At 47.5% G+C, this 13,971-nt stretch overlaps 1 protein-coding gene across 5 annotated transcripts in view; it reads left to right on the top strand.

The window, feature by feature from the left end:
- The window catches only part of Dock9 (dedicator of cytokinesis 9), a 261,623-nt gene that overhangs the window by 105,218 nt on the left and 142,434 nt on the right, over nt 1-13,971 (top strand). The window lies entirely within an intron of this gene.

Below are 13,971 nucleotides of genomic sequence, written 5' to 3'. Positions count from 1 at the left end.
CCACAGCAAATGAGAATGCAGCAGGCTTCTGGGAGCACAGCTTTCTTCTCAGGGGAGCACCCTAGAGTGTGCAGACCCAAGATCAGTGTGTTGGGACACAGATTGTTAGTGTAGCACTGATAGCCCCTGGACTTGTGTGAGAATCCCTGAGCCTGTAATTTGAGTGAACTATATGGAGAGATGTTTAGCCACAGGGAACATAGTTCATTTAGGAAGTAACATTTAGTTATTATGTGTAGTCTCTAGGAGAAAATAATGAACAATTTAGAAGGGACAGCTAATGGTTAATAAAGAATGTAAGTTGCGCCCCAACTCCTGGAGTGGGATCCAGTTTAAAGTCTCAAATATACAAGGCCCCAGATGCTCTACCCCTGAGCCACACTGCAGCCCCTATAAATAGTTAAGTGAAAAAGACAAGCGGCTTGTCCTACCCATCAAAGGTTGCTGTTGCTGCTAATTTGCTCTGTGTACTCCTGACTTGTCTGTCTGTACCTAAGAAAGCACAAGTCTCCATAATCTGTCTGCTTTGGAAAGTTCATGGATAAAGGATTTTTTTACGTGTTTTCTCCCACAACACCTCTAGAATTATGCGTGTGTGAGTGTGTATGTTCATCTATCAGAAATCAGGCTCAGGTCTCATCCCTCAGGTGTGAAGAGCTTAAATTCCTGTCCCTATCTTATCTGCACTAAGACTGTAAGAGCACACAGCCACCTTTGCCTGTAGCACATGGAGCTGGCGATCAAATTAAGTCCTTAGGCTTGTGTGGCAAACACTTAACTGACAGCTGCCTCCCAACCTCTGTATGCCTTATTTTTAATGGCAATGTCGTTTCCCCCTTTTAGTGTCTACTTTAATTGCATAGTTATTCAGTTTGTTACTAGTTCTTTGCAATCCATCACAGTGCTACAGTGAATGTACTGGTGTATATATATCTTAAAGTGCTTTTTGAAAACTTACCCTGTAAACTATTTGAAGTTTCACCTCACCGTTGAGCTTGGCCATGGTGCTTCTTTTTCCTCTGATCTGATATGTTTAATTAAGGTTTTCCTGAGGAGTGCCTTTTTTTTGGGGGGGGGGGGGAGGCTAGGAAAGCCTTTGGTGATGGTTCTGTTTTTAGATCGGGTTTTGACTTCCAGAACTCATTTCCCTCCCAGTGCTGGAGTATAGATGCAGGCCAACACACCTGCCTGGAAGTCAATACTTTCAACAAGAACCTGTGCCTAGATGTTAGAAAAACTCCGAGACCAAAGGGTTCACTTGGGTGGGTCTTGTCTCCTCAGAGTTTCAGAGAGCAGAGGAGACAGATGTATGTCCTGGTGCCCCTTAACTTACTTCCAAACCATCGGTGGCGACTGTGGGTATGGGTGATCCGTGGGGAGCGCTCGGGGTTCTTGATGTCTGAGGGTCATCTGCTCACACTGAGTACCTCTCTGCCCTCCAAATGCTAACTCTTGGAAAAGCCTTATCCTAATTGTTATTTTGCTGCCCTTGAGAGGAAAAGGGTGTGGAGCTCCCAGAGTGGAATTTGGCTGAGCTGTAGATCATTCAGTGGCGCTCCAGTGGGGCTCCTGTGGGGTTATTTCTGTGAGGCAGGCAGGCAGGGAGGAGCTAAACTTCATGTGCAAACGGATTCATGTTTCCATAGACATGTTTGCTTTTTTCATATCTTTGTGTGACTTAACACATGTTAGCAAATTTGAGTTCTGACTGGAATGTTTGCAGTCACACGTGACCACTAAGTAGTGCCATGGCTGCCCGTGTACCCCTTGAAGAGAGAGAGGACTCGGCTTCCAGTGGCTCCATCCGTGCCCAGCTTCTACAGCAGAGGGAGGAGGCGAGGGCCTTTCTGTCCATGGACACAGCACACCTAGTGAAGGAAGACCCAGGTCCTAAAGTGCAGTTTGTGGTTAAGGACTTCATAGCCCGGAAGACTTAGTCACATTGAGAAAGGGCTGCATCTGCATGAGCTACCGTAGAAGGAAGGACAACAGGTGGCATTATTTAATGAATCATTTCTCCGTGGTTTGTGTTTCAATATTGTGAGGTTTAGAAATGTTCCTGCCACCTTTATGTGGTGACATATTGTAAGGTGGCCAGAATCAGGACGTGTACTTCTGGGGAGCTGCAGGCTCTTCAGGATTCTGCCCATCTTTTCGTTTTCTGCTTCATTAGTTTGTCCATTAGCTCATTCAGCCACATGTGTAGGACCTGCAATCCACTAGGCTTGCTGGGTAGACACTGGGCACACATAGGCCACCCTCTCCTGGGTTATTACGGCCTGAGTAATGAAGGAGCTCACTTACATGTAGCCACAGTGTGTGCTAATCACACCCACCCTCTTCAAACACTCAGAGAACATCTAACTCATCCTCAGGTGGAGAAAGGCCACACTGTGTGAAAGTTAGACATTCACACAAGCTGTAGGCTTCCCAGTAGGCACAGGGGCTCCCCACTGTCCCTAGAACTGTTTACACAGGCAAGGTGCCCACTTGTACACACCTATCTTATTTGGTAATGTAGGAAGGAGTCTTTATGGAGTGTGTTCCTAGAAAGAGCAGAGGGACTGCCCTAATGGTGTCCCTCAGGGGCTCCCATGCCTCTGACGCCTCCTCCCTCTCATGTCAGGTCTTCTAGGTTCCTTGCTTTGTATGAAGATCTGTGTTCTTCTTACAGGTGAGAAAACTGGTGTGCAGGGGTTTGGTAACTGGATCTGCATCTCAGAGCTGCAGAGCTAAGACAGCGGCCTCCTGGTCAGGTTTCCTGAGATCTATCTGAACCTGTATGTTTCTCTCTCTCTCTCTCTCTCTCTCTCTCTCTCTCTCTCTCTCTCTCTCTCACACACACACCACACACACACACACACACATACACACACACACACATTGGGAAGGGAAATGTAGATAAGGAATCGGGGGACAAGTCTTCATTAAAACTTGAAAATTGGAGATGGAGAGACGGCGCAGTGGCTGAGTGCTTGCGGATGTTACAAAGCACTGAAGCTATGTCCCAAGACTCACATCCTTGTCACTGCAGCTCTAGGGAATCTGATACCTTCTTTCCCAGGTGCCCTCACGTACATCCTACATGAGCATATGCTCATGCATGTATACAAACAAATCTTAAAGAAAACACACACACACACACACACACACACACACACACACACACACACACCCTGAAATACAATGAAGATTGTTGTTGCGTCTTCCCAGAAAGATACACAGAAATGATAGACTGTCTGAAAACTTGGCTTTCCACCCCAGGTTCCCCTTTCCACCGATTTACAGCATGAGCCAGGACACTCCTGAATGCTTATCCCCTGTTGGGAGAATGGGCACCAAGGAACCTGGAGTGTTTAGAAGAGGCTTCTGTTGGACCAACAAGACAGAAGAAATATTCTTGTCAAATTTTCAGGTCACCCCTTCACCCCACCTACCCCCTGCCAAGCCTTACTATTTTCATCTCTTCAGTGAGAGGTCGCTGGTAGGTTGCCTTTCAGGTCTCTCCTAGAACAGCCCAGGGTGGGGGCAGGACTAAGATCCTGGAGATTTAACTTCAAGCTTTAAGCTTAGTTTATGTAAAAGTGTTTGGTTTGGGGGTTTGGGGGACTGTCCTGGTTAGGATTACCATTTCTGTGATGAAACACCATCACCAAAAGCAAGTTGGGAAGGAAAGGGTTTATTTAGCTTATAATTCCACGTCCCTGTTCATCATCAAAGGAAGTCAGGACAGGAACTCACGCAGGGCAGGAACTTGGAGGCAGAGGCTATGGAGGGGTGCTGCTTACTGGCTTGCTCCTCGTGGCTTGCATAACCTGCTTTCTTACAGAACCCAGGACCATCTGTCCAGGGATGGCACCACCAACAATGGGCCAGGAATTTTCTCAGTTGAGGTTCAGATAGATGATTCTAGCTCATGTCAAGTTGATATAAAACTAGTCAGCACAGGTCCCATATATAGAATAATGGGGTAACATCTCAGCATGGATAGTGACTGAGTCAGAGGAGGATAGAAGGGAGGCAGATTTGAGACAGTGGATAGGAGATATTGGAAGGTCTTCTTGAGCCTCCAAACTGCCTGTGAAGGTAATTTTAGAACTAAGAAGTCTTGGATTATAGTTTTTGTTCACTTTTTCTAGAAGTTTGAAATACCCTCTAACTTGATACAACTAATTCAGAATTTTTCCTAGAAAGGTGTTCTGAGGCTGAGGAAGTTTGGAGGGCTCTCATTCCTTACAGGTGTATGTATATCTCTGACCAGCAGGACAGTGAGGATCCTGTCAGCTTCCTGGGTTAGAGTTGATTCACACAGTTCTGTGTCCAGATCTCATTTCTGTGGAGACAATTTCCTCCCCAGGGAAGGACTTCCAGGGCCGGGTCTGTGCTGAGGGGGTACACTTGCATTGCACACCATCTGAACAGTTCCCCAGAGGTAGGAGCTGCACCTCACCTCCCAGGCAGGGCTCGGCATTGCCTGTTCAATCCACCACATGGTCTTTCCCTTCTCTCCTTTGTAGAGAATCTGTAGCAAGGCTGCCTTGACTCACTGACGCTTGCTTTGAACTTGGCTCTGGTATCATTGTCTGAGGACCACTCTCCTGTTCCTTTTCTTCCACCTTAGGAGGTCAGCTGCCAACACCCAGCCGTGTTGCTAAAAAGAGCCGGAAGAAGCATAGGACTTCAGGATGGCATCCCCAGCTGCACAGCTAGCATTGGTTAATTGAGTTGAAACTGGTAGTCTAGTTAATGTTTATGACTGGACTTGGATGCAGATGGGCAAACTTAGATTTCCAAAGTGAAGCTCCCTCCTTAGGCCCTCTGTGCTGGTACCTCTTTTTCGTCACCCGAACCTGTATCTTCCTGGAAGCTGTAGCTGAAACCCTTGACACTGTTCTTAGAGAACACTAGGAGTGACCTTCTCACGTTGGCTTCCATTAATTTGGATCCAGTTGTTGCTTAGTGGAGACTGGAAAGACAGGGACAAAGATGGCTGTTACCAGGGCAGAATGGTGCAAATAGGGGCTTCTCAGAGACCCAGGTTCTTCCCTCCTCCTGCTCTACCGCATGGGGCCAGCTTTGACCATTCCGTTTCTACTGTACTGGTTTTTAAAAAACAAAATAGAGTTTCAGAAAGTAAACATTTTCTTTTTGACATCAAACCTTAAAATATAACAGAAATAATACGTAGTGAGTACATACTTTAGACTTCCTGATAGCCAGAATAAGGTAGCATGAAACAGATGTCATTGGTATTTTAGCCAAGAATTTCTAAAATATTACTACTAGTCTTTATAAAAAATATCAAAGTAGTTATGCTTTCTTTTAGTCAGACTGACATTAACATTTAGCTCATGTGAGTTCACTCACAACAGTCACTGTGTGTGTGCCTGGACCCTCCTTGGTCTGGAGCTTACTGATAGGTGAGACTGACTGGCCAGCAAAGCCCTAAGGACCTCCCTGCGTCCATCCTCTGAGCCTGGGATTATAGATGTGGTGCCGTCTCTGCTTCTTTACATGTTGCAAGGCTAACGCTCTTCTGACTGAGCCATCTCTGCAGCCCCAGAATTGCTACATTTTAAATAATCAGCAGTCACATGTAGCTAGTAGCCATCTTACTGAATACCACTAAATATTACTTGTCCATAAATTTACACGTTTAGTCTCCAAATAGGAATGTGTTGTGGAGCAGGGTGAGTCGCTGGATGAGGTAACAATGTATCTGTGAATCTGTAGGAAGAAAACAAATGATGTTAGTGTAAATTGAGGTGTTCCTTGCAAAGTTCACGCCTAAGTGCTTGCTTGCCTGCAAGTGAGATCTCATACCTGGTATCATCTGTGTGTATCCACATACCTGAGTGTGCACTTCAGAGTAAGATTATTAATATTCACAAGCACTGTGCTTTCTTTCTGCAGAGTGAGACTGTCAAGCCTCAGGGGTACAGGGTTAGCTCAGCAGTGCTCAGCACTGAGCAGAAAGGCCCTTTTTCATTTGTGCAGACCAGAGGTGTGAGGCATTGGGTTCATGCTTCTGTGAGGGGGGGCGGACACCTCGGGGTTACCACCTGTGGGACCTTCCTTAAATCATCTCACTCCCTTGAGCTTGTTCTATGAGATCGGATGTATGTAGCCTGGCAAAAGATATATATGCCAGCTGAAGGATAAGATTGTACTGAAGCCGCTGTACTGGCTGCACGAATGCTTGTTGTTTGGTTTAGGACCCCAGGACTAGGGACCGAGGTGCATATTTTACCTATCAAAGCAGACCTGGCCTCCAGGTTCTCCCAGCATCCCTCAGTCCCTACCTGGCATACTCTGTCTCCAACCTTGAACTTTCCAGCCCAGGGACTGGGATGCCCTTCCCCCAGAGGCTCCTCCCTATATAATCCAGACATTTTGCGCGCTCTCTCTCTCTCTCTCTCTCTCTCCTCTCTTCTCTCCTTTCCCCTCTCTCCCTCCCTCCTTTTCTCTCCCTTTCTCTTGTTCTTTGCATGAGCCCTTTCTCACCCTCCCCTTTCTCCCATGGCCATTTCCCTGGCCTCCTTCCTTGGGGCCAGTGAACTAGCCCATTGAAGAACAGCTTCCCAGTAAACCTGCCTTTACTATAATATTCTAATCTGGCTTGAATTGGCTCCTTTCACTGTCGGAGAACTAACCTGGATCACTTGTAACCCATGTGATGGGCCACTGCTCTGTGCAAAGCATCATGGATTGAAACTCTTCAATAGCCACACGATAACAAGAATAGAAATAGTCTTGTAGATAGGGATTTTATTTGTTTATGCATTTTTATCACATTTAATTCTGTGTGCGTGATTGTGTACTCACCACTGCGACTGTGTGGAGGTCAGATGACAACTCAAAATGATCGTTCCTGCATGTGGGTCCAGGGCCTTGTATGTAGGCTGTACATTAGCTGCTGAGTCATGCCTCTGTCCCGGAGGACACTTAAGGGTGAATTAAGTTTCCTTTCCTAAGACCACGAGGGAGGCCGGTAGGCAGTGGGGCTAGGGATTCTTAAAAAGCAGTTTCTAACATGAAATTCTCCAGAGCCGATGACCTAGTAGAGTTAGTTCTTGCCAAGTTGGGTGGCATCAGAATCATCTGGAGGGTTTGCTGAACCAGTGCTGGGCCACCCCAGAGCTGCTGATTCAGGAGGGCTGGGTGAGCTTGGATTTCCAGATGTGACTTCCAGATGCAGATGCTGAATGCCTGGGGCTGAGCTTTGCGCTCCCCTAGACTGCTAAGATGAATCCACACATACCATCTTCAATACTACTTGATGTTTTGGGGACTAGAATTTAAGTTCTGGCTCCCAACAATACCTGCTCTACCGCAGCCGGTCTCTGTGCTGTCTTGTGCCTGTGAGCCTGCAGGAACTTGTTTGTGAGCCAGAATATCCCATGGATGTTTGCCTTCAGCCCGGATACCTTAGGGCAGGTTGTTAGGAAATCAGAGCAGATCAGGCTTTTAGAGCCTTTTTGTGACCTCATTTTCTCAGAATTAATAACTCTGAGGCTATGATGTTAATGAAGGAAAAATAAAGGCTGTGTGAAAGAATCTATAGATCTATTATGGAATCACCTAGCACTTCTCACCTATAGAAAACAGGCAGAAGCAGAGCATGCTGGGTTACACAGGGCTTCCCCTCACCTCAGTACAGAGGGGTCTGGGAAAGGCAGTACCTGAAGCTGTTTGCTGGGGAACAAGCCCAGCACTCTTTCCTCATGTGACTCCTGGGCATGGGGCAGGGAGTGAGCTCCCTAAATTCCTGTCTTGTCTTCTTCTCTTCATTAATATTCTCAGTAGTGTCCCCACTGAGCACAGCGGTCAATGGGAGCGGTTACATGCCTTTGAGGTGATTGGTATTGACTTCAGCTATAGCCCAGATCTCTCTGTCCATTCTCCAGATGATGCCGATTACACGATTTTCTTTGTTCTGTTCATTTAAGGAGTGGATGAGTAATTTTGGAAAGCTGTGGTTTCTTATAAAAGCATCATTAAAACTTCTGCTGTTAATCTGTTATCATATTGGTTTTCAACAGCCAGTGTTTCTTATATGGATAATACTCCGTCAATATAATCACCACTCAGTGACAAGTTGTATAATGTGAGTGTTTTTGGAAGTGTCTCCTGCAGCGGAGATTAGACGTGTTCTTGGTTCTCTAGTAGAAAGCCAGAACAAGTGTGTCACTGCTGATGTAGTCAGAACAAGTGTGTCCCTGCTGGTGTAGTCAGCTTTGCAGGTAACACGAGTGAGAGTTTGGTGCTCCTGTGTGCTGGGCTACAGCCTTCAAATCCTCATGGGCTGTGCTTTAATTTTCAAATCTACATTAGGTGAGCTCTCATTTGCCTCCCGTGTTTATCACGGTGTAGAAATTAAGACGAACAGCGCCTGCCTGCAGTGTTTCAGTGGGAGCTGAGGAGAGAACCCCAGCTGGGACTGCAGACTCCTCTGAGGGAGACTCAGGATGGTCCATTCTCTCTCCTGAACACATCTCTAACAGGAGGGCTTCAATGGATGGTCCTCAAGTCCAGATGCTTGCACAAGCTTGTGGTACACAGTGGGAATCATTTTTCCACTGCTACAACTTATAAAAGAAAGGTTATTGGGACTTTAAGGAGTCCATGATGGTAAAGTGGAGACATGACCGCTGGAGCTGGAAGCTGGGAGTGACATCCTGAAGTACAAGCAGGAAGCTGAGAGAGCTCACTGGAAATGGCTCCAGGCTTTAGAACCTCAAAGCCACCCCCAGTGACATACTTCCTGCTGCAAAGATAACTTCCTCAACCTATTCAAAACGCCACCAAACAGGAGCCAAGTATGAAAGATCTCAGTCCATGAGGACATTCTCATCCAAACACCACAGCTATATATTATGAAAGTTTCCAAACTTTTTTACAACAATGTACTTCAAGGGGGCTTGAGACATGGGTCAGTGACTGAAAGATTGCTACTACACAGGTCTTGAGTTGTGTCCCCAACACCCATGTTGCCAACCACCTGTAACTCCAGATCCAGGGCAACTGGACTCCGAAGATACCAGCACATGTGCACACATACACACACACACACACACACACACACACACACACACACACCGACTTTAATTTCCCATCTTACACATGCTAATGAGCACTCTTGAGAAGACTCCGAGATACCGAATGGTAATGGGACTGTGCCATGTTTATTATGATCTCAGAGGGTTGTTGGCTTTGTTTCGAGTCAAGGTCTCACTGTGTAGCCCAGGCCAGCCTGAAACTCCAGCCTCAGCCTCGAGTGTATTGGCATGCTGGTAGTTTCTGGTCTTAATGCCATGGGCAATGGTCAGAGGAACATATCTCTCATTCGGCAATGGGAGGTCAGTATCCCCTGCTGGAAAGTGCGTGTGCGTGTGCGCATGCGTGTGTGTGTGTGTGTGTGCGTGTGCGCATGCGTGTGTGTGTGTGCGTGTGCGTGTGTGTGTGTGTGTGTTTCCTGTGCTTTTCCTGCCCATAGCCTCTTTCAATCCATCTTCTCCTAGGCCTCACTTTACATTTATAGACTGGAGGTGAGCATTCCAGGTTTGAACAGTCCCTGGTTTGTATCTTGAGAACAAAGCCAAGCAAGGACTCCTCAGTAGGAGCCATTCCTCTGCATTCCAGTGCCTCCCACTTGTTCAGAGGAAGCTTGCTCACACTGTGTCCCTTAAGCCACGGTTCAGTTTCACTGTCTGCCTCAGGCTTTTCAGGAAGTCCTTGGATGTTTTCTCCCTCGCATTGAATTCCCAGTAACCTGGACTGTCCGTGCATTGGTGTCCTCCAGGTCTCCTGCAACACAGCCCCGCCCCTGTCTCTCCCCTCCCCCACACCTGCCCCGCAGTCCACTGTTTTGAGCACTGGTTGCTTCTTGTACTCTTTAAACCCAAGGAGAACCTGTTGTAAAATTGATGGAGCTGAATTGTTTGGCTTCCTCTTGGGGCTTGGGGCTGGGGCACCAGCAGTTCATGTTCACCAGCTTGTTGTTTTGTTTTGTTAACTTTTGATTGATTCTTTAAGAGTTTTATATCATGTACCTCAATCTCAATCATCTCTCAAAAAGAAAAAAAAAATCTCATTGTGGAAACTGTACTGTATTACAGGGTGTCTGTCCCACAGTATACCCTTTTGTCCACAGATCTTTAAATGTTCATCACAGTGAGTCACTGGTCTGTTTCAAGACCTCTGGCTTCGCTACAGTATCAACACTGGATCCTCACTGGGACTCATCTTGGGTATCCTGTTGTTGCTGTGTGTCATGGAGATCCTGCAGCTTTGAATCTGTCTGTAGGATCAGTCCCTTCACAAGCTCCAGTAGTTCATAGACGGGATTGATGCTGTGATGGGCCAGCTCAGAGCCCTGGGTCAGCTGCCATCTCTCCCACACTCATACCATCAGGGCTAACTCTCCAGTACTGCCCTAGCTAGCTTACCTAATGCCACAGTCAAAAGGGGGCAGAGTAAGCTCTCCTGCTTTCATGCCTTCGGGGCTGGCTTACCTACGCTCACCCAGCAGGGCCAGCTCTACTGTGTTGCCCAGATAAGGTGCAGGGCCCACTCTGCCAAGTGTTCCAGCCTGTGAGGGGCAGGACCAGCTCTCCAGCTCTCTAGCTCACATGACCTCGGGGGCCAGCTCTCCTGTTGAGGGGGGAGGCATCTCTCCCTTGTGCATGCTACTCTGGCAGAGGAGTGGCAGGGCCAGCTCTCCCACACTCACACCCTCAGGGCCAGCTCATCTGAAATTCCCGAGAAACCAGGGGCAGCTCACTGTGCTTCCTGGGTGAGGTGCAGGTCTGGTTCTTTGGAGTACTATAGCTGTCAAGGGGCAGGGCCACCTTTCCTGTTCTCATGTCATCTGGGAACCAGCTCTCTCAGGATGCTCAGGAGAGGGGTGGGTCCAGCTCTGCATAGCCCTTAGACATCAACATGGCCTTAGCTGGCAGCCCAGACCAGGAACATTTTCCTGGCCTTTGGTAGTGACAGATCTCTGCCGCTTCAGGGCCAGAGATCCAGATACGGATCTCAGGGGCAGCACAGGCCAGGGCCTCCCCATGAGCTTCTCATATCATGCTGTTCCTCGCTACCCTCGAGTCTCCAGATCTACCTCTCTTCTTTGTACTCACATCCTTCTGTTCCTTTTTCTCTTCCATTTATCCACCATTTACTTGCTCATAGTGGCATTTGGGGCCTCTGGGTGTCTCGTGTCGTCTCTGAGTGCAGTGCCATGCCTCGGCCATATAGCACCAGGCTTGAGTCGTCTCAGGTGTTCCCTGCCAGGGCTGCGTGGTGCTGGGCTAGGGCTCACCCAACCTGTATTCATAACCACATTCCACTCTAATTTTCTAAGCTTTAGGTTGCTCCAAATTCATCTGCACCTATGCGCCATGTACCTTGGAGTCCACCCTTAAGCTCAGCTGACTCATTCTATTCTAGAAGTTTCCTCAGGAAGCACAATGTTGTGGGTGCCTCATTTATCCCTGACAGTGAACGAGGTGGTTCTGCACTGTACCAGGGCCAGTTCTAGATACTGGAGATGTACCAAGAACAGATGCCTTAGCTTTCAGGGAGATCAATAACCTCCGTGGAACAGGTCTGGTTTTCTGTAGGGTCAGAAGCCCCATCCCAGATCTCTCTCATGTTACTCATTCAGCTCTTCTTCACATCTTGTCTCTCTGGCTGTGAGCTCTTCTGGGCAGAGGCTGTATCCTCCTTACCTCCATGTCCCAAAGGCTTGGCATGATGCACCTGGTCAGGCTAAGTAAATATCTGCAGAGAGTAGGGATACACCTTGATAATAGTGTGTGCACACTAGCAAGGGAGCCTGCCAGTTCTCTATACTCACCCTAATGGTAGGAAAACAAGGAGTTCTCAGATCCAACAATTTCAGGAAGTTGGAGGTAGCGGGTCGATAGGCAGTCCTGTGTATGTGGACAGACTGCATAGGAGGGTTCCTGAGGCTTGTTAGCACCTGGTTCAGAAGCACAGCCTGCCCTGGCCCCATCTCCAGCAGATGTCTTGGAAAACAGACTGGGGTTTCATGAGTCCTCGTCTCAGCTGTTTAATAGCGTTCGTCCTCATGAAGAGAAATCAAGGAAAGTCCTAAATTCTTCATGAGTAGGAATGATGAGCCTTTCATTTCTCAGATAGAACTTATCAAGAGTTGCCGCTTCCTCTGTCTGCTATTTTAAGAAGTGGCATCTAGGATCTCATGTGTTCACATTCAGTAAGTGAGACAGAAGAAATGTTTAGAAAGTTCACAGGAAGTTCTAGTGGCTGAGGGAAGAGCACAGTGGGATCGCTCTGTTCGGTTTTGAGACTTGCTCTTCCCTTAGCCTGCAGACCTCATGTTGGGCCATAATTGAGCTATTTTGTGGGTGATGACTCTCCAGGTCAGCTGGCTTCCAGAGGCATCCCATTTTCCTGGTACTGTGAAGACTTCTTGGTTTGATTACCTTTCTGTCTAGAATTCCAGTTTCCATGAATGTGGGCCTCTGGTGCAAGCAGGCTGTGCTGTGGGAGGGAGTGGTGCAGAAGGCCCCGAAGATCACTTAGCAGTAGGGCAGAGAGGCGGCACTCTCCTCAAATCTGTGAACACAGTAGGGAATGTTTTTGCATTGGCAGCTACTGTGTTCAGTAAAACCTCAGAAAAGCTATAGTTTCCCTGTCCATGGCTAACCTGTGTTCACATGGTCCACTGAGATGAGGAGCACTTTTTCTAGGCCATTCTGACCCATTTCCAGCCTATCCACGGCCCTTGATTCAGGCCATTCCTCTGAGACTACTTGGACACCATACATATTTTTTTATCCTTAGTGAGGAAACCATTTGTAGACAGAGGGCCTGCTGGACCCTAGCAGTATTTACTTTGATCTTGCCTGGATAAATGACACACAGCAAACCATTCACTCACCTTCTTCTGAATGACACCCTGCTGCCTTTGTGGAGTTACTCTAACAGAAGAGGCTCTCTGAGGACCTCACTCCCCTCCCCCGCCCACACTCACTTGTGTTCTCAGTCCTCCCTGACACGAACTGCATCAGTATTCAGTTCAGTTGATAATGTGAGCATCTCTTTATATTAGCTTTGGGCTCAGCCCTGGATAGCAGTGTCATCTCTATTATGGGTTTCTCTCTCTTAGGCCTTTTGTCTTTCTGTCTTTCTGCATGTTCCTGCCATCGCTGGCTGGTTGTCTCACATGTCCATAGGCAATGGAGGGAATTATCTGTGAGCATATTGGTAGAGTTGAGTATGTCTGAAGCACTCACTAAAAGGGAGAAAGGACATGCCGTGCGTGCAGTGACTGAAGTATATTTATAATAACAAGGTACATTTAGTGTGTGCCTTGGTCTGCCAGGCTCTGCCTTTGTTGTGCATTAACTCAGCTGACCCAACAGCAGTCCCTGACGACTGTGCTTCCTGTCTCCTCTTACCACAGTCTGGCCTTCAGTGTGATTGACACCTGAGTGGTGTGTATGGCCCTTATAGCAGCAGACCCATGTTCTGTGAGAGGCCAAGCATATAGAGGATAAGGCAATCTGAAAGCAAGCAGCAAGAGGAGGACACCATGGCGGCAGGAACATGAAGCAGCTGGTCACCTTGAGCCTTCAGTCAGGAAGCCCTGGGATATGAATTAATCACTCAGCCTCCGTTCTCTTTCTAAAGTCTGCAGCTCCAGTTCATAGGATGGCACTGTCTTCATATTAGAGACGGCTGAAAATCCTACCAGAGTGCAGGTCTCTCTGTTGCTTAAATAGTGGAATTAGTATCACTCTAGCTGGACAGGGCACCATGACAGCTCTCTCTTTCCCTCTGAAAACATTTTTTTTCTTTCATTCTGTTTCTTTAAGAGTGAAAAGTTGGGAAATATAGTCTAGAGCATTTCAGTGGGAACATTTCAGTGGGAGCATTTCAGTGGGAACATTTCAGTGGGAGCATTTCAGTGAGAGCATTTCAGTG

Source organism: Grammomys surdaster, unplaced genomic scaffold (genome assembly GCF_004785775.1).
Source record: "Grammomys surdaster isolate TR1022 unplaced genomic scaffold, NIH_TR_1.0 65, whole genome shotgun sequence".
In the NCBI taxonomy this organism is placed as follows: Eukaryota; Metazoa; Chordata; class Mammalia; order Rodentia; family Muridae; genus Grammomys; species Grammomys surdaster.
The sequence above is the reverse complement of the archived record's forward strand: the minus strand, read 5'-3'. Positions and strand labels throughout refer to the sequence as shown.